Source organism: Echinops telfairi, unplaced genomic scaffold, assembly GCF_000313985.2.
Source record: "Echinops telfairi isolate 266 unplaced genomic scaffold, ASM31398v2 ScPeMD7_6;HRSCAF=24_1, whole genome shotgun sequence".
Lineage (NCBI taxonomy): Eukaryota > Metazoa > Chordata > Mammalia > Afrosoricida > Tenrecidae > Echinops > Echinops telfairi.
The window spans coordinates 17,731,781-17,756,001 of NW_022103903.1; the positions used below are offsets into that span (position 1 = coordinate 17,731,781).

General features: G+C 38.5%; 1 protein-coding gene and 1 pseudogene across 1 annotated transcript in view; both read left to right on the forward strand.

Moving 5' to 3' along the window:
• The window catches only part of EPHA6 (EPH receptor A6), a 1,133,516-nt gene that overhangs the window by 34,742 nt on the left and 1,074,553 nt on the right, over positions 1-24,221 (forward strand). The window lies entirely within an intron of this gene.
• Positions 6-22,550, forward strand: LOC123521248 (annotated as a pseudogene).

The window sequence follows — 24,221 nt, forward strand, 5'->3', positions numbered from 1 at the left end:
CAACAATGACAGCATTCAGTTGGATTACGACTCGAAATGCCAACCCAAATCCCTACAATGGAGAAATAGGTAACATCATGATAAATGGAGAAAATATTGAAGTTACCAAGAATTGTATCTTGCTTGGATCACAATCAGTGCTCATAGAAGCAGCAATCAATAAATCAAACTATGCATTGCATTGGCCAAATCTGCTGCATGGGACCTCTTTAAAATGTTGAAGAGTTTATCATGTCACTAGGGTTTGCCTGACCTAAGCCATGATATTTTCAATTGCTTCCTATGCATGTGAAAGTTAGACATTGAATAAGGAATGTTGAAGAATTGAAGCTTTGAGTAAGGGTGCTGCGCTGGAGAAGAATATTTGGAGTACTGTGTACTGCTAGAAGAAAAAATAAATGGTCTTGGAGGAAGTACAGTAGAGCCTAGTCTCTGAAAAAGGATCTAACACTTGGTAAAACAGATCAATGGAAAAGAGGGAAGACCTTTACAAGAGGACATGGCACACTGGTTGAACCAGTGGCCTCACACATATTTGTGAGGAGGATATAGGGACCAGGCGTGTGCAGTTTTGTTGTTATTCATGGGGTCGCTGTGAGGGAGAACTGCTGTAATGACATCTTTCAGAAACTACTGCAAAACATCCTCCTGTTGTTTTCTGCCTTCCAAGTGAGATCCATTTCACATCAGCAACATTTGCCTCGCTTTACTCCCTCTTCTGTGTTCCACTTGAATTTCTGTTGTGTTCCTTGGATATATTGCTGTAACCCCTTTTGAATGATTTCCATTATCATTTTATTTCCATATCATAGTAATATTGTTTGCCTATATCCACATTCTATTGGATTACCTTTTCTTTGTAATTAATATGAATGTGGAATTTTTCCAGGATTCTGTCGTACCAATTTCTTGGTATGGAGAAATGAGCATGTCCAGCATTGAATCTGTTTGTTCAAACTGCTTCAGTGCTATTCCAGTAATTCCTAAGACTTTGTTTCCTCCAGGACTGTCAGTGAGGTTGAGAGTATTTCCTTCCATAGCATTTGATCTTCATTATATGCTCCCCCATGAAACAGTTAAACAGTGACCTGTCTTTGTGTTTTGCTTTGTTGTTTATTATAGTGGCTATATAGTCCTTTCATTTTTTTCTTTTTTTTGGTTGGGCTGGGAAGGGGGTTTATATACTATACTTTTAATTTTTACAATACACGTGCATATCTATCCTTGTATAATCAATATGTAAATTAAAACTTATTCTTGAAAGAGATAGCAGACAGGACTTTCTCACTCTTATTAATGAGAGTTATACAGTAAAATATAGTTTTGCATATATTATATAATGTAAATACTTGAGTATAAGCCGACCCAAATATCAGTTGAGGCACTTAATTTTATAACAAAAACTGCATTAAAAATGTGCTGAAAAACTCAGCATATGCACAAATGTATATGGTAGTCTTATTTCCAGTTTTCCCAGAATAGAACTGAATATGGCTATGAAGGCATTACTTAATATGGGAAGCTGGAGCTAATATTTGTCAGGATGATACTATTTTTGGTAATATATACAATTTATTTGAAGAAAGATAGCACACTAATAAAACCAACAGACTGCATAAAGGTGGCCAGGAAGCTGACTCTTTATGTCCTGAAGCCGTTTGGTATGAGCCAAAAGAACTCAGAGGAATATATTTTTGCTGAAAACTCAAGTGGATCCCTATCAGCCACTATTGTGCTTAAAGTGCTAGGTGACTAAAGTACTTAATTGAAACCCATTTTACTCAGGTTAAGATGATGTAAATAATACTTAGAAGATAATATGGGAGAAAAATTATATATCAAACAATATCAAAGAATATTTTCTAATTATGGAATTATTTATCATAGAAGAAAAGCTTTTGGGGGCTAAAAAGGGCATTAGCCATCTTATACTCAAGTTAGCTATAGGCACATACTCAGACTCTATAAAAGTGACTTCCAGTGCCATTCATGAAGACAATGTGAAGATGAGCCCAAGTCTCCAGAACTTTGCTGTGCTTCCAATCCCCATTTTACATCTGTCAGTTAAAGACTTCACTTTTCTTTCGTGATCTTCCACATGAGTCAGGTCCTCCAGTATCTTGGTTATCTGGGGCAAAGACTTCTCCTTTTCCTTTGCTTAGAACCCCATGGACCTGTTATGGACCTGAAAATGATGTCTGTTGTCAAGCCATCTCATAGCAGAGACTATCAATAAAGTAAGAAAAACCTTCCCAGCAGTGGTGAAATTTGAGTCACTGGCTATGTGGTAGATTTCCTCTGACCCTATGGTAGCCCAGTATCCAGGCAGTGAAGGAGGGGAGACCCTCACAGCGGTGGACTGATGCCCTGGCTGCAACAATGTACTCACAAACAGGAACAATTCGGAGGAGGGCGCAGGACCAGGCAGTGTTTCCTTCTGTTGTGTATTGGGTTGCCGTGAGTCAGAACTAACTCAATGGCACCTAACAATATCCACTCCAAGGATGTGATCCTTCAGGCACATCATTTGTGATGTTCTCCTCCAAGAACAGCGCCAAAGTCCATTGGTGTGAACCAGTCAGTAATGGAAGTAGCAAAGTCATTGGTTACTGAAGAGCAGTGGTCTGAATTCTGCGTTTTCGCTTGGAGTGCTGATGACTCAGTGAATCCTCTGACTCTACTGACCTTGAGCTGAGAGGCAGGACTTATTGGATGATCCTGGGGATGATTCCCAGGCCTCAAACCCAAAAACAAACTCACTGCCATTGAATCAATTCAAACTCATTGAACAACCCAAAAGAGCAGAGTTGAACTGTGCCCCTGTGTTGGGCTGCTAGCCTCAGGTTAGCAGTTCAAAACCACCAGCAGCCCCCTAGGAGAAAGGTGTGTCTTTCTGCTCCCATAATGATTTACAATCATGGAAACCCACAGCAGAAGTTCTTTTACGGCTCATTCGTGACCTGAAGGCTATGTTGATGAGGATCCTGCAGATAGGACTCTGCACTTCTAGGATTTCAGCTCCCAAATTCGGAGATCCACTTGGGGTGGGAAAGGCAGATAAAAGACCTCTTCCATATTCTTTAGATGCTTCTGGCATCGTTAAATATTTTTTCCCTCAGAATCGTTCAATCTTACACCTTAAGGCTTGGATTTTTCCTTCCATCCTTTTAGCTTAAGAGAAACGGATAGTGTTTTCCTCCTTTCAGTGCCCCTCCCAATATCAGGTCTTTGCACATTTCTTTATAATATTTTATTTTTCCTTCTTGAGATGGCCTTCAAAAATTTCTGCTGAACTTTTTTTCTTTTCTTTATTTTGTATTTACTTCACCATTTTTCCTAATCATTTTAGTTTCTGTACATTCAAGAGCAAGCTTTCAGCATCTTCTGATGACATCTATTTTGTAGGTTTTCTTATTTTACAAATTTGTTTTTTAATTAATATTATTTTGTTTTCTTTGTATATAATGTCCTTGATATTATCCTATCAAGGCCAATTGTCTGATCATTGACCATATGGTTAAATGTTTCACATCTATTCTCGAGATGGTCTCTAAACTGTGTTGGGGGTTACTCAAGGTTGTCCTTTGGTTTTCTAGGCATCTATTTTTCAGCAGCAACACCCTCGGAAGGGGGCAGCCGGTGGCTTCTTTTTTATCTGTTCTTAGTCTGGAAGCTCCTGTGAACCCTCTTCACTTTGTGCGACCCTGCTGGCACTTGAAATGCCAGTGACATAGCTTCCAGCATCACAGCAATATACAAGGTACCACATCACAACAGACTGAGAGACAAGTGGTTATTGACATTTGAATGGCTGTGCTGGCAAAGAGTTTTGAAAACACCATGAACTGCTAAAAGGACTAACCGAGGAATCAATCTGTCTTGGGTGAAGTCAGGTTCGAGTGCGTCTTAGAAACAAGGATGGCAAGGCTTTGTCTTACAATATTTGGATATGTTGTTAGGAAAGACCAGTCCCTGAAGTAGGCCATCATACTTGGTAAAGTGGAGGGACTGCAAAAAGGAGGATGGCCCTCCTTTGTGACACAGTAGCTGTCACAATGGGCTCAGACACAGGAACAATTGTGATGATGGTGCAGGACCTCGTAGTGTTTCGTTCTGTTGTGGGTGGGGCTGCTATGGGTAAGAACAGACTAGATGGCACCTAATAAAAACAAGAGCAGAGTTTTAATTTTAAAATGTACATGAGTAATTGATTGCCTATTCCGCAGTTGGAACCTGGCCTTGTTCTAATAGATAATATTGAGATAGTCTGTTGCTTCCTTTCACAGATGTACTTGGTATGATTCTCATATATTCTATCCACCTAGACCCAAGAGTGTAGTTACCATTTATGCCGTTGAAAAAAGTATTTCTAATGAATTATTCATTAGTGTTATTAAAATATATTATGTAATCTCTGGCTTCATTTATGTCATCAAGGCCATATGAGTATGTGTTTAAAAGTATCACTCCTAGGGTTCCAGTTCATACATGCATGGTTTATTTCGATAAAAATTTTTTGCATATTTATCTGTTATCAGTGGATGGATATGAAAACATGATCTCTCAGTAATAGAGTTGTCTTAGTCTTGTTAAGACATACCCTATATACTCGAGTATAAGCCAACCCGAATATCAGCCAAGGAACCTAATTTTACCACAAAAACTGCATTAAAAATGTGCTGGAAAACTCAGTTTATACACGAGTATATACAGCACTTGAAAAAAGAAGATTCTTTTTGTGCTATAGGAAGTGTATTGATAATTAGGTTTTGTGTCAACTTGGATAGGCCGGACTTCTCCCCTGATGTGATCTTACCTAGTGTGGTAAAGTAAATTCCCTGATGGATCTTCTGTGAAACTGTCAAGCAGTTGTGGGAAGAACAGGGTGAGCAGTATATCCTTAAATCTGGGCACAGCCTTGATAAAATGGAGGGGAGGTTTCACTCAGGGTGGGAGCTACCCTTAGAACAGATTGACACTGTGGGAAAGGTCACTCCGTCTGCTGATTTCTATCTTGCCTCTAGTTTGTCCACTTCTCATATTGCCTGCTGACCCTGAGTCATTAACCCGCTGCCAAACTTGGCTTCATTCAGCTTTGTGTCCACCAGCCCGTGGTCTTCCTGCTTCTTGCTCTGTGGGCCCTGCTGCAACAGATGTTGAGAGAGGCCCCTACCTCATTATTTGACCCAGACTGAATTTAGTCAGCTTTAAAATTATTTGAGCCATGTTCGATATAAATATGTCTCTAAGCATCCTCTCTCATACACAAACATGTTATCACTGGTTTGCTTTGTTTGAGAGCCCAGCATAACACAAACGGCTAAGGGGCTCTTTTGAAGTCAGTTATATATGATTCAAACTTTAACAAAACTTAATTGAACATACCCCCAAATCATTGAAGCTTTTTGACCTATTTATAAGAATATTGCCCCTCATAAAACCATAGATTTAAATGGTCAAGAATTTTATGACAGGCCAGGAAGAACTAAATTTATACTAAAAAGCAAAGAAGTTAGCTTAAGAAGTTTATGGTGACTGTTTTGAGGGATTCTAAAAGAGAATTCTTGATATATTTTCTCAAATGACAAGAAAATCAGGGGGCATGTTATTAAAAAGTTTTTAAAAAATAGGCACCCACATAAGTGAGAAGATTTGAGGAATTTATTTCTATCACCACAATACACCTGCTCATTCTTTGAGAAAAGCAAAGGTGGTCCTAGGAGAATTTTATTGGGAAATTTTACTCTACCTTCACAACAGCACAGGTCCTGTTGTTTTCAGACACTTTTTGTTCTCGAAACTCAAAGAACATTGGAAAGAAACACAATCAGTCCCTTGAGGAAGCCAAGCAACTGTGGTTTTGACATGGTCTAAATTGAAGAATGCAGAATCCTTTGGGAAAAGCTTAGGAAGATAGAAATGCTACACTCAGAAGGGTATGGACATAGTTGAATGATATGTTAAGAAACAAGTGTTTCACGTTTTTGTTTAATGGAGGTTTATATTATTTTGTAGCCATACTTTTTTACTTTAGTAATTCTCAAGTACTGAGTCTTCATTGCATGTTAGTTTCCCCTCATACCAATTACATATACACTGTATTTCAGAATACAGATGATGTTAAACGTCTTCATGTTCTTCATTTTGAGTGTTAGTGCTTGGTGTGTAAATTTCAAGTACAGTAGTAGTCACTCTTTTTTCCTTGTAGGCTTATGGACTGCCAATGCATATTTGGATAATCCTGACTATTAATTCTGATGATGAATGTGATGTCCCCCTCTTCTATTTGTCATTGCTAGTGTAGTAGACCACGGTGACTCTACCGATATATGACGTAGTGATGGCACCACAGCAACATGCAAGTCACCAGAGTACAAGTAGTTGACGGATGAGTAGTGGTTGTTTATGTATAACATAGCAATTTTTAAATACAGCCATTCTATTTTCATTATGATATATTTTAAAGTGTAATAAAATCAAAGTATAAAGCAGAGATTATATATGAGCACTACTACTTACATCTAAATTAATTTTAGGAAATGAATAATTATTTTATACAATAAAATATCTTAATGTATCAGTTAAACTATATTTAGCGAATAAGGTATATATTTCTTAGTATTTTGGGTTTGACCTTTTTGACCTTAAATTATGCCTATTTAAGAAGGAAGTGTGAGGAATACTAAGATATAGTCTTTGTACTTCCTTCTTAAATAGGCATAGTTTATGGGTAAAAATTTCGTATTGTGTTTTTGAGAACTTTTTTTCTGAGAGAAGATGGGGATGGTTGAGGACTTGCTTCATTTTAACTAACTGACATCTGTTCTTCAGTTCTCATCTCTATAGCTTTAAATTTTTTTTTCTTTTAAAGATTATAATGGTTTCATTGGAATATAATTCACACATCATAAAATTCAATGGTCCAAGCTTATAAAGAAGAGTTGTACAATCATGACAACAATCCATTTTAGAAAATTTTCTACTTTTTTATATTCCTTGTCATTAGCTCTCCATTTCCCTCAACCCCTTGGCCATATCTCTGAGACCATTAACCCAGTTACTCTCTATAAATTTACTAATCCTGGATTTCATATACCTAAAAACACACAAACAGCAGCATAAAAAAACTGACATTTACAAAATAACAGAAAAAAAACTTACTTGAAAATAAAGCAGAAAATAAAAACTACTGGTATAACAACTTTAAGATGGGTCAAGAAGGAGATCAATTGATAAGGTGTTACCTTTTAACCCAACTGTATCTTTCCAATGCACACTCCTAGTTATAAAGTATTTATATCCCTGATGTATGGTCAGAGGAGATTCATGGGAATCTTAATCCCCATTTTTTTTTTAAAAAATGAAACAACTTTACAATGGGCAAGTTTTTAATATATGATTTTAAAAGGAAATCTATAAACCAAAATGGAAAAGTTTTTACTTTAGTTAAGACTTAGTTCCTATTAGAATTCAGTCACTGTACCAAAATAATTGGCCAGCATACACCCGTTTAATGAGGTAGCACGTGGCCCAGAACCAATGGCATTGAATGACAAAATCGAAACTACACCAAAGGTATTAGTGAAAAAACATGGATTCAATAATTGCTAGAATTACCAGTTGAAACATTTCAGCGAGTAACTGATGCATTTAATCATCACCAAGAAATTTGGAGGAGAGCCACCTGTTCAACCGAATGGAAGTGATCCATATTTTCACCTAAAATACGCAGAAATTATCAAACAACATCATTCGATACCATTAATAGTACATGTGTGTAAAGTTTTACTGAAGATAGTTCAAAAGTGTGTTTAGTAATACTTGACAGGGAGCTGTCAAAATACTCAGGACAGAAAACATGGAATGAGAGAGATCACTGCTGGAATCAATGGATGTTGGCTGAAAGCAGAGAATACCAGAACTATGTTGTTTGTTTTATTGACTATTCAAAGGTTTTCAACTATATAAACCATACCAAACTCTGAATAACACGGAGATGAATGCAAATTCCAGAATAGGCATTGTCCTGATGTGGAATCTTTACAGAGTTCAAGAAGTAGTCTTTTGAATAGAACAGGGGGACAGGGAATGGCTTAAATCATGAAATGCACAAGTTGTTGTTTTTTTCCTCTTTTCTTACTCAGTCAGTGTGCTGGTCAAATGATTCAAGAAGTTGTTTATATGAAGAAGAATTTGGCATCAGGATAAGAAGAAGGCTTATTAGGAACTTAGTAACCTGAATACCCAGTTGATTGAACGTTGCTTGCTGAATGTGAGGAATCACATTGACTCACTTGCTGATAAAAATCAAAGACTGCAGCCTCTTGTAGATTATAGTCAGAGTGATTGTCTGTGAGCTCACTGATTCAGTTTTCCTTTTTTTCCATTCCGTTCCTCAGATCTTTTATTATATTGTCTAATTCTGTTATATCATTAGTTATCCTATGGGATTCCTTCTCCTTTAAGAATTATATTCAGTTTCTTGAAGGGACCTAATTATTATTATTCTGAGTTCTGTTTCTAATAGTACCCAGGTTTGTGGTGGTTTTTGTTGTTGTTGTCAGATCACTCTATTGTAGTGTGTGATTTTTGGTGGGTTTTGCTTGATTTGGGGGGCCTTTACTGTGGTTGACTGCTGGTTCTTCAGCATCATGGTTGAGCTGTTAGTAGCATGTGAGCTGCTGAGTTGTGTAGTCAGAGTCGACTCTCTATAGTGATGTGGGAGAGGCCTAATAGGAGCCAGAGACCATACGGTGGTGAAATGGAGAAAAGGGGGAGAGATGAGTACACGGGAAAAGTGGGGGCGGTTTCCTTTTTTTTTTTTTCCTTGCTGGACTCCTTGACATCATCTCCCTTTTACTCCCAGCCTCCATTGGTTCTCCTCCGAAACCGTTCTTGTACTTGCTGTCCCAGAGGGTCCTCTCTCCTGGGTTTCTTATACAGAGCAACAACAAAAAAACAACACAACTTCAAGAGGGTTACCCAATGATATCACACCTTTGAGATAACCCCTAATATGAACAAAGCAAAAATGAAACTTTTATACCTTTTGAAATTTTTTCTAGTATGTTAGTTAAAAGCTAGTATAACATTTAATTTGTATTTCTTTATAAGGTGGGTGAGAGACAGCTTTGTTTGTCTTGAGACCTCCCAAAAGGAAGGTATGACTCCAACAGTAGATATAAAATGTTATCTCTAAAAATCTTAAAGCAGAAAACAAAGCAGAAATGCTATCAATCTCATATAGAAAAATGCTGGACCTCTTTTTGCCTTAGCCTAAATTAATGAGGAGAATGATGATTACCAACCCACAATAAGTGTAAGGTGCCTGTTGTGTATTTAACTGGCTCCTCCAGAAATATGTGTTGTTGATCCTCATTTTTAAACCAATGTTTATAATGCCACTTGAGTAAGGGTTATGCAGTACAGTTTAGGATGTCTTTTAAGTACATCTCTTGTGAGATAGAAAAGAAATTAAACAGGCCATGTTCGTTCCATGAAGATTGCCTAGGAGCCACAGAAAAGAAACTGCAGTGACAAATTCCTGTGCCCAGAGACAGAGGGAGCAAACCTCCCCTAGCGCTGGTCCCCTGAATTTGGACTTGTAGCACCTTAAACTGTGAGACAATACAGATATTTCCATTTGTTATGGCTACCTTCCGTTACAGCATTATGGTATAGTTACGATCTTTCAAAACTTGACAATCGGTGCAGGAGGGCAAGTGGTGGACCTATCACCTATCAGGAGAGAAACACAAAAGTGAGGCACCTGCTCTCAAGAGAGCCTGCACAATGTCACTTCCCTTGTAATTGTTAATTTAGCAGTCCATCTTAATTCTGCTCTCGTGCCTGGTTTAGATGATTGTAGAAATCCTTTAAATAACAATGTGAAATTTAAGATTAGGGTTTGCTTTGAGTCTCCTAGTCATCAGTACATTAAATATGTGGGGAATCTTATCTTAATTAACTACTTTTATTTTACACCGTAGAAGACTTTTTAATTTTGTTAGAGACATACATTCCTAAGCATCTTTCAATAAAAATGGAAAGAATTCAACAGAAAATAAAGTAGCCTCATTAGGTTGGACTATTTCATGTCAAGTGTACTTATTGCATTAACATTATGAAGTGAGGGTGATTTATATATGATGACTATTCTTAATATGTGTTTTTTAATAATGATGTCAGATTTTCTCCAAATTACAGTTTTTTTTTTACTATATCTTTAAATGTGGGTACAGTGATAGAATGTAAAGTAGTATTGTGTGTGTGGTAGTTATATAATCATTTGTCAATTAGAGGATTAAGAATGTAGAGTGGAGTCTGCCTGTCAATCAGATCATAGCCAATGAGGCTTCTGTGTGGGCATGGTCTTCTCCTGAGAATTCTGGGAAATCCAGGATTTTCCTCCTTGGAGGAAGGAGAGATTCTCTCTTTGATACTCCCTAAGAGACATTGCAGCTGACAAGACACATAGAATTACCATAGTGCCCAGAGTCAAACAAGCCACGTGGATGCAACCAGACCTCTGAAGCCGGAGAAGCCACAGAGAGACCCCTGCCAGTGCTGAGATGCTTACAATGCCACTGGACCCAAAGAATTTCTGCCCACTGGCCTGTGATCGTCCTTCATTCAACATCATTGCATGTGTTTTGTGAGTCTGAAGAGGACTTTATAGACTGGTATTGGACAGAAGGGCTAATATCAGACTTATAGCCTTGGACTAGACTGAGTTGGGATGTTTTCTTAATGTACAATTGCTCTTGTATACAAAACTCTGTCTTATACATATGCATGTTTATGAATTTGTTTGTCTAATCTACCCAGACTGACACACTCTATTAGAACATGAATTTAAAAAGAGAGAAAACTGCTTTCTTCATGAATGAATTCATCTTTAGCTTCTACTAAGCTTCTCTGTCTATATGTAGGTTTTCCTTTGTGCAAGTCAATACACATCCTCTGTCATTTTCAGCTTCTTGTCAGAGCAGAGCAGTCAGTACCCAGGATTATCATTGCTCTCATACTTTTGTTAATGAAAATACAGCGTGGAAAGGTTGAAATGGACAGATTGAAGTGACAAATTATGTCCTGATCAAGCAGTTAGCATTATTTACCTCTTAACCGGATTTTTAAAAATACTCTAAGACTAAGGATCAAATTATGATATTCAACTAAAATGAATATTAGAAAAATATGTTGGGACTTGAAAACTAATATCTTATTTAAGGAGATGTGATTATCTGTATGATGTATTGTTTGACAAAATATGCTCATTTAAATAATTCAAAAATATAGATTAAAATATTTGTAGAAGTCTTTCAGAAATCACATTTAGTTTAGGTTTGTGACGAAGAGAAGGATGTTTGCCAATTTTTGAAACAATTCTGTCAGATAGGTAGCCATGAACAGGTAGAAATAATAATAATTAAGTTGGAGTTTGGCCTAAAAAAACCATGAATTCCACTTTGGGGCAAATGTGGATATTCTGAATAAGAGAAGTGTGTTGGAGTGCTAGTGAATACAATTATTGCCTGAGTTTTGCACCAGTCAGAAATCGACTGATGAGTCCCTAGGGGTTGTGTTTGTAGATAAATCCCAAGACAGCCTTGGTTTAAGATGTGAAGCCTTGATAAAGAAAGTTTATTTTGGCACTAACTTTATTAGAGGGCTTATACTCACGTATGACAATATACTTGCTTTTATACTGTCTAACTTAGTTTCCATTACATTTCTTTAAAAGAAGAAGCTAGTAGTTTTGTTCAATAGATGTGCTCTTTTGGAATATATCAATCATAGAAAATGCACAAAATGTGTGAAGCTTGATAGATCCGTTTGCAGTAACAACTTTTGCAGACTTAGGGAGCTGTTTGCGTCTGACACACAGGCACCATTCTCAGTCAGGCTGGGAGCAGGCTCGACTCAAAATTTGAAACATACCTTTTAATTCTGAATGATTCAAAGAGAGTTTTAGATAGGAAACCCTATTATAAACTAATTTGTTGTTAATGATTTGTTTGGTGTTGTAATATCATATTTATGCTTTTTACATGTGGGCTTTGTTGTTTCTCAGTTAGATGGCCCCTTGTTTATCTTCCAGCCTATGGGACCCCAGATTCTATATCTTTTGACAGCCAGGATCATGTCAGGGTAGGCTGGTGTGCTTACACCTTGTGAGATCACAAGGCGTCGAAGGGATCAGGTATCAGGTATAAAAGACAAAAAAAAAAAATCATAGTATTGTGAATGAGGGGGAGTGTGGAGTGGGGACCCAGGGCCCATCTGTGGGAAATTGTACATACCTTGTAGAAGGGTGCAGGGAGGATATGAGCCAGCCAGGGTGCAGTGTAACAATGATGAAACATACAACTTTCCTCTAGTTCTTGAATGCTTCCCCCCTTCCCCACTATCATGATCTCAATTCTACCTTACATATCCGACTGGACCAGAGGATGTACACTGGTACAGATAGGAACTGGAAACACAGGGAATCCAGGACGGATGATCCCTTCAGGACCAGTAGTGAGAGTGGCGATACGGGGAGGTGGAGGGAAAGTGAGGGAGAAAGGGGGAACAGATTACAAGAATCTACATATAACCTCCTCAGTGGATAAGTGGGTGAAGGGAGACGTCAGATGGTGTAAGATATGACAAAATAATAATGCTTTATAAATTCTTAAAGCTTCATAAGGGAGGGGGAAAATGAGGAGCTGATACCAAGGGCTCAAGTAGAAAGCAAATGTTTTGAGAATGATGATGGCAACATATGTACAGATGTGCTTGACACATGGATGGATGTATGGATTGTGATAAGTGTTGCACGAACCCCCAATAAAATGATTTTTAAAAAAGATCATATTTATGGAGTAATTGAGTGGTTATTTTACAGTTTAGACTAGTGGTGCTGTTTTTATCAGGGAACAGTAAGATTCTGATAAAATATTAAGAGATTCAGATTATCCAGTGAGGATTATAAATCAATACTTTTTGTAAGCACTTAACCTATGAAGGAGCGAGGTACAAATATAAGAGTGTTAATTGAGAGGATGAGGATACAAAAGGTGCACAAGAAATATCCAGAGAGGTAATAATCACTGTGGAATACCAGCTGGAATAAATCCACAATGATGATCATAGCAGGCAGAATGTGTTCTAAGGAAAGCTGGTCCCTCATTCATCCAGTCTCTGTGAGGTTAAATGATTACATAAGATGAGCTGGGGACTAATTAAGGCCAACTTAAAACATGCATAGATAAAAGAAATGAAATACACTGTACATTATATGAAGGTGGATTAATTTGTCATGCACTATTGTCTCCCAAACACTTAGGCCAGATATGTATAAAGAGAAGGAATGCATTTTAAGAAAAATCATTTTATTGGGGGCTCAGACAGCTCTTATCACAATCCATCCATCCACCCATTATGTCAAGTACATTTGTATATTTTTTGCCATCATCTTTCTTAAAACATTTGTTTTCTACTTGAGCTCTTGGTATCAGCTCCTCATTTTCCCCTGGGGATGTATTTTTTAATTAATGATCTTTTAAAGTGAACTTTAAGAATGAATTTAAGAAATATGGTTTTATGATTAAAGAAGAAAGTTAATTTTTAGATTTTTCTGGATTTCTCTTATTTAACTAGCAGCATGTGAAAAGTGTAAGATACATTTTCCTAAATATAACAGCCTGTAAGGATTCAAGATGGAACCTAAAGGAGACTTCTTATTTTGGTGAACAATTGTGTTAGGGGTAGTCTCACACTGTCCCTTGTTAACTTTCATTCTCAGTATTGCTCTTGTGCTGTAATGAACCAATATATTATCTGTATATAGATGCAAATAAAGTTTTCACATCTGTAATTTTGATGATTCTCTCTGCTGATGTCTATTCCAGAATCTTGGTAATTGCTAGCTCTTAATATATTACTAAATTTTATTTTATTTTTTGAGAAGGGAAACCTTTTCTGTTTGTTCCCCCTCTCCTAACTTCCTTAAAATATTCATTAATTCTTATGGAACATTTTCATTTCTTACCTTATTACCATACCAGGTGTTTCTTAATTTTAGTTACTAGAAGACAGGAGCTTAGTATGTTTCTTTGGGGGAAAAAAAGTTTCTTCCGCACTTGGGTTATTTCTGTTGTGGAAAATGCTTTTGTTCATCTGACTTAGAATTGATTCTACTTTGGAATTATGGTCTAGGATTTATTGTAGACACCAAGGATGGCTAGACAAATGAGTATAGGTTGTTCTACATATTTTGAAATCTGTTTGAAACATGAATTATTGGTTTGTAAGATTTCCCAAACTATTTGATAATAAAAATAGATGCAAAGTTATAGGTATGTAGATACTTGAAAAATGCAAAAATCACAATGCTTTTGTCTATTAACTAGTGTTTCCCAAATGACACTTCTGACCCACAGCATGAATATAAAAATTCAATGAATTTGATTGTTGGAAATCAACAATGTTGAAAGCCAGTGGCCCTTAGCAGTGATTCTCAAATAGAGTGTAGAAGCTTTTCCTGCAGGATTGCTTAGAAAATAAAATAAAAAGAAAGAGAGAAAAATGCAGAGTTCCTGTCTCTCGTGATGAGATTCAAATGCAGTCATACTGAATTGAGACCTGGGAATATGCTGGATGAACACATCCCTGATCACTCTTATGTGAGGTGACCTTACATCACATTTTGAAAAAAAATGCTCTCAGGAAAATAGGGGAACCAGTCTATGAGCCTAGAGCATTTTTCTTTTTAGATAAATAAAAATATTCTCTGTGCTAATTGATATACTAACCCAAACAATTAGGGAAATGAAATTATTAAATCTTTAAATGATTTCATTTATTTCATTTGTGGAAATGAAGCATAAAAGATACTTAGTAACTTGAAGAATTCATTTTATCAAATTCAATAAGATTTCCACTCAGCCCACAAGAATTTAGAATAAAGTAAGAGAAGACTACTTTTTAAGTGTGGTTTACCAAGAATTAACATATGTAGTGGCCTCATCCCCCATTACTCAGTTCCTCATCTCTAATTGATGGTCAGTGATTGTTCCTTTCCCAAATCTCTAAGAAGCTGGGGAAGGGATTGCATATGGGGCCTCATGTTTGGTGGTTTGGCTTGCAGTTATGAGGATACAGTGAGTGTGTGGAGCCCTGGTGGCACAGTGGGTTAAGTATTTCACTGCTAACCGTGTGTTCAGAAGTTTGATACCATTGGTTGCTCTTTGGGAGAATTATGAGGCTGTCAATTCCTGTCACAATGTGTAGCCTTGGAAACTGACAGGACAGTTGCACTGTTTTATGTTGTTATTGTGAGTGGAAATCCACTCGATGGTAGTGAGTTTCATTTGTAGCAGGTGTGTGTTTGTGGCTATGTTGTATTTGTACAGTAGCAGCAATTTCTCCTGGCAACTCCCCTAGGGTGTGTCCCAATCCCTGATTCCTACCCATCAGAGTAGTGCTAATTGGTATCTCTTAGAGGGATTATCTTTCATTTCTCACCTCTATCCCGATCAGTAGAAAGAGCATAGGTTTATTTTTGTTTCAACTATATTATTATATTAATGTAATAAAATGCTACTTGATACTATATACATATATGCTATATAAATAAGACTCCACCCAAGTTCCATTATCAAATAAAATGTTATATCTGATTGTTGATAAATTATTAAAAACTGTAAGACTTCATTGAAAATACAGTCAGTATTTCTTACATGTAACAATTACTCACCCTGCTTTTCAAGAGAACAAATTGTAAAAAATATGCCTTGATATGTAGAGGATTCCTCTTTGTGTCATCTCACCGTTTCTTAGAGAGGGGAAAAAAAGCAATGTGTCCACTTACTCCCCCACCAACTTTATAAATGGTGACATGATACAAAGAGGAAACCCCCAACATCAAGGCCTATTTTTTGTTCTCGTGAATAGAAGTAATAAAATATAGTTTTCTTAAGGGAGAAAACAGGTACTTTCAGACTTGATTGGACAAGCTATACTTCAATATATTGATATGTCAACATGAATGATAATCCATAAAAGTCCTCCATATTTAAATGCAAGATTATTTAGACTCTAAGATTGTAATCTTTAAAAGAGAATAATAAAATATATTATTTTGTCAAATGGGCTAAAGTATGTATCCCCCAAATAAACCTCACCCTAAACCCCCTGCCATCGATTCAGTTCAGACTCACAGTGACCACATGGGGCAGAATTCTACAACTGCTACTTAAAGTTTCAGTGACTGTGAAGGTTTGCGTGAGCAAACAGCCTCCTTTTTCTTCTGCAGTGCAGGTGGTGGGTTTGAACCACTACCTTATTAGTTAGCAGGGGTCTTTGTCATTAAAATCATGTGTAATAAACCCTAATCCCTGTACTTGTCTGCCATTTTTTCATACTGTGGCATGCATATTGCTGTGATGCTGGAAGCTAGATTGCCCATATTTAAGATGCCAAAAGGGTTGTACGAGTTGAACAACTTTCAATGGCGCTTCTAAACTAAGAACAGACTACATATAAGGAATAGTCTGTCCACTTCTAAGGGATTAACTATTGAAAACCTTTTGAAGAGCAGTGGAACATAATCAGATATAGTGTCAGAAGATGAACCCTTAAGTTACAAAGCACTTAAAAGACAACTGAGGAAGAGGTACCTCCTCAAAGAGGAGTCACCTATAGTCATGTGGACAGAGAAAAGCTTTCAAAACCTTGGTGTACAGATGGGGAATAACCAAAGATGGCAAGAAGCACCTGCGTACATCCATTAATAGCCAAAAGGTGGAATGAACCAATGTAAATCCAGTAAGGGGAAGTTGTCAAAATGAAATGGAACATATAAAAATCAATATCCTAAGCATTAGTGGACTGAAATGGACTGATGTTGGCTATTTTGAATCAGATAATCATATGTTGAGAAGGACAGATTCAAAAAGAATGATGCCACATTAATCATTGATATACAGCAAATTATTTAATACAACTCTTCTATCTAATTTAATTTCTATCGCCCAGGGTATAATTTCAAACTACTTTTCCTTCCCACCATTGTTACTCCCACCAAACAGCTTTTGTTTTGCTGATGGGTCTGGGTCAAAAGTTGAGGGAAGATATTAATTAGATTGTATGATTCAGCTGTGAGTGCTTGTGAGCGGGTTGTGATGGCCATTCTGTTGTGGATAAAGCGAGCCATCACAGAAACAGGGAAGAGAGACAGAAATCCAACTGCCAGCATAAGAGAAGAGTAAAAAGTGAAGCTTTCCCTTTGGATCCCAAGATTCCTGTGTGTTGAACCTCCTCGATCCCCCAAATAGCTGTCATACCAGAGGAGGGAGAGAGGAGCAGCGGCAGGGCCAGGAGCCCGAGCGTTAGATAAAAGAGTGTGGATTTCCCACCACAGAGCAAGAAATGTTGAGTGCTTTTGATAGGAGGCTGGCTTGTGGAATGATGTGTCTCAGGACACTGAACTGGGGAAGCAATCTTGATTTGTTGACCCAGGAAGCTGGAGAGGAGTGCCTTCAGGCTGAGGCTTGTGGCACGGTGGCATGCCGAATGGGCATCTAGGAAAACACTAAAGGAGCTTCATAGAATCTCCTGGGTAGGATAGCGTTCAGGCCAAGAGGAGGCTGGATATAGCCGCACACTGTTGTTACAATTGTCAGAAAGATCGGTTCAAAACCTACATTGAAGTACGGTGCTCCCTGTGTTAATATCTACATGCCTACAAGAAAGTGGAGTTAATACAACTATTATTCAGATATATGTACCAATCACTGAAGGTAGTAATGAAAAAAACTGAATCTACCAACTTCTTCAGTCTGAAGTTGGTTAGATATGCAACCAAGATGCATTGATAATTATTAGGAATTGGAATTAAAAAGTTGTACACAGAGGAAGAAACAGTAGTTTGAAATTATACCCTTGGTGATAGAAAGAAAACTAAAGATCATATGATCAGAATTTTTGCAAAACAAATAACTCCTTAATTACAAATAGCTTTTGTGAACAAAATTAAAGGTGAATATACACATGGATATAACCCTATGGAAGACACAATAATCAAGTTGTATGTGTAGGAAAAGTTCAGCATCGGTTACCAAAATAAGATCAGGTGCTGACTGTGACACGGTGCTCATATGTAAGATTGGGTGGTGCTCATATGTAAGATTGGGTGGACGACAGAGACAAGTAAAACAAGGCTACCAGAGTCAAAATACAACTGTGAGTTTGTCCACGTCATTTAGAAAAGAGCTCAAGAACAAATTTGAACTGCTGAACACTAATGACAGAAGATCTGACAAGCTATGTGTGTATAAACCAAAACCCAACTTACCGCCATCAAGTAAATGTTGACTCACAGTGATGCTTATGTGGCAGGTTCTGTGAATTTCCTGCCCCTGTCAATCTCCAAGACTATATCTGATGACAGGGGTAGAAAGCCTCCTGTTTCTTCCGCAGAGTGGCTGCTGACCTTCCTGATCACAGCCAACCTTGTAACCACTCTACCATCTGACATGATGTAGATATGTATAGAGAGCAGTAATATTATAAACGATGAATATGAAAGGTCACAAGAAAGAAAAAAAGTTCAAAGTAGATGTCAGAAGAGATCTGAATCTTGCTCTTGAAAATAGAATAACTAAAACAAATGGGAAAAAAATCATGAAGTTAGGGAATTTGACAGACTATTTCAAGTGGTATCTCAAGAAGTAAAAGTAACATGTTATAATGAAATGTGTAAAGACCTGTGGATAGGAAACAAAAAAATGCAGGGAGAGTGGGGCAGGAGAAAAATGAGGAGCTGATATCAAGGGCTCAAGTAGAAGAAAATGATGATGGCAACGTATGTACTAATGTGCTTGACACAATGGATGGATGGGTGGATTGTGATAAGAGCTGTAAAGATCCCCCCCAAAATGATTTAAAAGAAAGAAAGAAAGGTTCTGTACCAGTGGCTGCTCTCAGAATCCAAGGGCATGTTGCATGGTTTAAGCTCAAGACAAGTGTGTGTCAGGGTTCTGCCCTCTCACCATATTTGTTCAATCTGTATGCTCAGCAAATTATCAGGGAAGCTGAATTATATGAAGAAGGAGCTATCGGGATGGGAGGAAGTCTTATAAACAAGTGTGGTATGCAGATGGAAGGACTTCACTTCAAATCAGGGGGATGTGAAGTACTTACTGGTGAAGGTCAAGGATGGTAGCCTACAGTTCAATGTCAGAAAGTAAAAATCTCACATCTAGACCAATAGGCCAGCCCATGATAAACAAAGAAAAGGTTGAAGGTGTCAAGGACTTTGCCTTGCTTGGATCCACAATCAGAGCTCACGGAAACAGCAGTCAGGAGATGAAAGGACTTCTCACACTGGACATGTCTGCTGCACAGGACCTATTGAACTTGGTGAAAAGTCAGGATGTTACTTTGAGGACTAAGGTGCATCTGACCAAAGCCATGGCAATTTCATTCATCGCATATGCAGATAGAACTTCTTGTCAAACTGATAAGATTGTCATGATCCAAGTGACCCTGATTCAGTACTGTTCCTCTGCATGCCTGTTTTCCCTCAATAAAAACAGAAAAAGAATAGTGTCTCATTTGCAAAAAAAACAAACAAAAAAGAACATTCTCAGCATATACTAAGTTGAAAGAGCTGAAAGGAAAAAATCAAGGCATGAGTTGGCAAAATATTGAGTGATGAAGGAAGTATTCAAAGAGCATGGAAGGAATACACAGAGTTACTGTACCAAAAAAAGATCTGGTTGGCATCCAACCATTTCAGGATCATGATCTGATGGGAATGAAAGAAGAAATCTAAGCTACACAGAAGGTATTAGTGCAAAACAAGGATCCGGGGACTCAAAGGGTATCGATTGGAACGTTTCAATAAGCTCATGAAGCACTGAAAACAGTCACTAGTTCATGCCAAATAATTTGGAAAACAGCTACCTGGCTGACTACATGGTATAGATCCATATTTGTGCTCAGGCCAAAAAGGTGGGCCAACAGAATGAAGTAATTATTGGGCAATATCACTAATATCACATGTACATAATATATTGCTGAAGGTTATTCAATAAGCTGCAGTAGTATATCAACTGAAGGCTTCCAGAAACTCAAGCTGGATTCAGAGGAAAACATGTTGATGTTAGGTGTCGTTAAGTCGATTCCCACCTTTGGCATAAACAAAATTAAACAATGCCCAGTCCCGCGCCATCCTCACAAGTGTTCTGATACCTGAGTCCATTGTGGCATCCGCTGTGTCCGTCCATCTTGTTGATAGCTTTCCTGTTTTTCACTGCCCTTCCTCTTTACCAAGCATGGTGTCTTTTTTCAGGGACTGGCCTCTCCTGACAATACACCTTAAATTTGTAAGAAGTCATGGAATTTTTGCCTCTAAGGGGCAACCTGGCCTTCCTTCTTCCAAGACAGATTGGTTTGCCCTTTTAGCAGTCCACAGTACTTTCAAGTTTCTTCCCCAGCAGCACAATTCAAATGCATCAATTCTCTTTGGTCTTCCTTATTCAATGTCCAACTTTCACATGCAGAAGAGGCTACTTAAAATACCATAGCTTGGGTCACACACTTTAGTACTCAAAGCAATATCCTTGCTTTTCAATACTCTAAAGAGGTCTTATGCAGCAGATTTGTTCAATGCAATGTGTCTTTTGATCACCTGACTGCTGTTTCCAGGAGCATTAATTGTAGATCCAAGCAAGACAAAATCCTTGGCAGCTTCAAACCTTGTCTCCATTTATCATGATGTTGTCTATTGATTAAGTTACGAGGCTATTAGTATTCTTTACATTGATTCATAGTCTGTACTGAAGGCTGCAATCCAGTGGTTCTCAACCTTCCTAATGCTGTGACTCTTCAATAGAGTTCCTCATGTTGTGGTGACCCCCAACCAAAAAGTATTTTGTTGCTACTTCATAACTGTAATTTTGCTACTGTTATGAATTGAGCGTGACCCCAATGGTTGAGAACCACTGCTATGATCCTTAATCTTCATCAGTTTAATTCTTAATTCCTCTTTCCCTGTCACTTTCAGCAAACCATGTTATGTCATCTGCCTATCTCAGGTTGCTAATAAACCTTCATCCAATCCTGATGCCATGTTCTTCTTCAGGTAATCCAGCTTCTCTGGTTATTTTCTCAGCATACAGATTGAATAAGTATGGTGAGAAGATAATTCTGACTCCATATTTCCTGATATAAAACCATGGAACATGAAAGAAGGGATATCATTACTAACATCAGATGGGTTGTGGGGGAGGGCAGAAAATCCCAGAATGATGCTTCCTTGTGTTTTATTTACTATCCAAAGTTACTGGACTATATGGATCATAAGAAACTGTGGATCACATAGAGAAGAATGGGAATTTCAACACACTTAATTGTGCTCACAGGGAACCTATTCATGGACCAAGAGGCAGTTATTCAAACAGAAGGGAAGTCTGTATGGTTTAAAATCAGGAAAAGTCTGCACACATGTATACTTTCACCATATTTATTCAATAATCTAACAAGCTGGATGAAATGACATAGAACACAGCATCAAGTTTGGAGGAAGGTTTATCAAAGGCACCTCCAAGCCTGCAGAGACAGCCAGAAGCAGGCATCTCCAGGGCACTGATAGCAGCACAGACATTTATATTTTAAGCAGGTGCTGGCACCTCAGAACATTCCCTTCCTTTCTCCCAGAGCTGCCTGAGCCCACACATTCAGGCCAGTGCAAGTTGGAGTTCCATGCTTGTTCTACTGGCAAAAGCCTCACCATTCTCTGTGATGAGCCCTGCCCATGTCTCCCAGGACCCAAGCCACCAAATCACAAGTCTGAAAAGAATGCTTTCACAGACAAGGAGTTAAGCAACCTGGCTTCCCCGGTGAAGGACTGGTTTGGAGCCCTTCAGGAGGAGAGGATGCAAACAGGGTCATCAAACCCACCAGCGCCGACACAGCCCAAGGCAGTTTTGATACCAGCATCCTGCCCATCTGCAAGGACTCACTGGACTGGATGTTCAACAAGCTGGACATGAACTACGACCTCTTGCTGGACCACTCTGAGATCAATGCTATCTACCTGGATAAAAAGAGCTCTGCATCAAGCCTCTCTTCAACTCCTGTGACTCCTTCAAGGATGGTAAGCTTTCTAACAATGAGTGGTGTTACTGCTTCCAGAAGCCTGGCGGTCTCTCTTGCCAGAATGAAATGAACAGGATTCAGAAGCTGAGTGAGGGGAAATGCCTGCTGGGAGCATTTATACCTCAGTGTAACGAAGAGGGTTATTACAAAGCCACACAGTGTCATGGCAGCGCAGACCAATGCTGGTGTGTGGATAAAATACAGGGTGCTGTGAGCTGTGAAGAGGAGCAGGAGACGTCAGGAGACTTTGGCAGTGGTGGCTCCATGGTCCTGCTGGATAACCTGGAGGATGAGCGGGCACTGGGGCCGAAGGACAGAGAGGGGAAGCTGCGGGTGCACACCGGGCAGTGACAGAGGACGAGGACGATGGCAAAGAGGATGAGGTCGGGTACATCTGGTAGTTCCCACGAGGAAAAGGACACCGGTTGTGCACAAAATTGCAAGGCACTCCCTCTTCCTGCATTTGTGTCTAAGAGTCGGAGGCACCAAGTTCTATTCTCCCCTCTTGCTCTCTGTGCCCGACCCAAGATTTCAAAGACAGCTCCTTGTTCCCAGAGCATTCTGACTTGGAATTTGGTTGTGCGGGAGGAAGGGTGTTGTGCTTTGTTATTTTGTTTTGTTTTGCTCTGTCTTGTTTTCTGACAGGGGAAGGTGTGCCTGAATAAGCAGCTCCTTCCCTCCTGTGAGATTTTTTGCAACAAGCATGTGGTTTCTGTGGAATTCTGACCATGCAGGGAGCCCCCACCCTCTTAAGCGTCAAAGACCCTTCTTGGTTACTGCACTGGTGGTTATTACAGCATGCTTCCCGGCCTTACAGTGTCTAAGTGCTTTTCTTGTGTCCTGTAGATGTCATGGACAACACACCACAACTCTCCCTTGCCCTCCCTGCCCTCCACCACCCCTGGTGTTGATGATTAAAATTTAGGTTCTCACATAAAAAAAAAGTACAGATGAAAGCCATGTTTTAAAGCATGACGGCTTGAACTTGAAACACTTGCTCAAGAAGATCAAGGACTTGAGTTTTCAATATGCGTTAGAAGTCTATGTAAAGAAAACAAAAATCTCCACAACTGGACCTATAGACAAAATCATGATAAATGGGGTGGGGGGGATTGAACTTTCTGAGGACCTTATTTTTCCTAGCTCTCTCATCAATGCTCATGGAAACAGCAGTCAGGAAATCAATTGACATATTCCATTTGACATTCCCGCTGAAGGAGACCCCATTAGAATATTAAAGGGCAAGAATATCACTTTGAGGGTCAGGGTCATGGTGTTTTCTGTTCCCTCATATGCATGTGGATCTTAAGCATACTGTGGACTGCCAGAAGAACAAACATATCTGTCATGGAAGAATTAGGTCCGGAATACTCTTTTTAAGATGAGGATGGCAAACTTTGTCTCCCATGCATTGCACATATTACAGGAAAGACCAGTCATTGGGCAGGACACCATGCTAGGTAGAGTAAGTCTGTGAAAAACAGGAAGACTGCCAATGAGTGTGATTGACACAATGGCTGCAGCAATGGATTCAATACAACAACAATTTGTGCATGTGCCACAGGGCTGAGTAATGCTTCATTCTATTGTACACAGAGTTTCTGTGAGTAGGACTGACAGGCAGGCATTTAACAGCAACATACTTATGGACATAATTTCGTTGAGATTAGTGTTTTCTTCATTAAGTTATGGAGGTTCAACTAGTGTAGGGTGTGTTTTAAACAGGATAGGGTATTTTCACTCCCTTTTGAGATAAAAATAGAGTACATTAGATGCAGAAGCAGTAAGCTGTAGTGTAGGAAACTTGATGCCAGGACACATGGAGATCACCAGGGAACAGTAGCTGAAAAGAGGCAGTAAAAGCCCTCCAGTAAAGCAGGTGCCCTGAATTCATGCCTCTTAAACTCTGAGAGACTAAGATAGGAATAAATTATATACTTAAGAGAAATGATACATTTCAGATACCTGGGAGCTATGTAATCTCATAACAGAACAAAATACGTTTACCCCAAAAGGTATACAAAGAGTTATTAAAAGTCATTAAATATTTTTATGTGCCAGGCAATATAAAT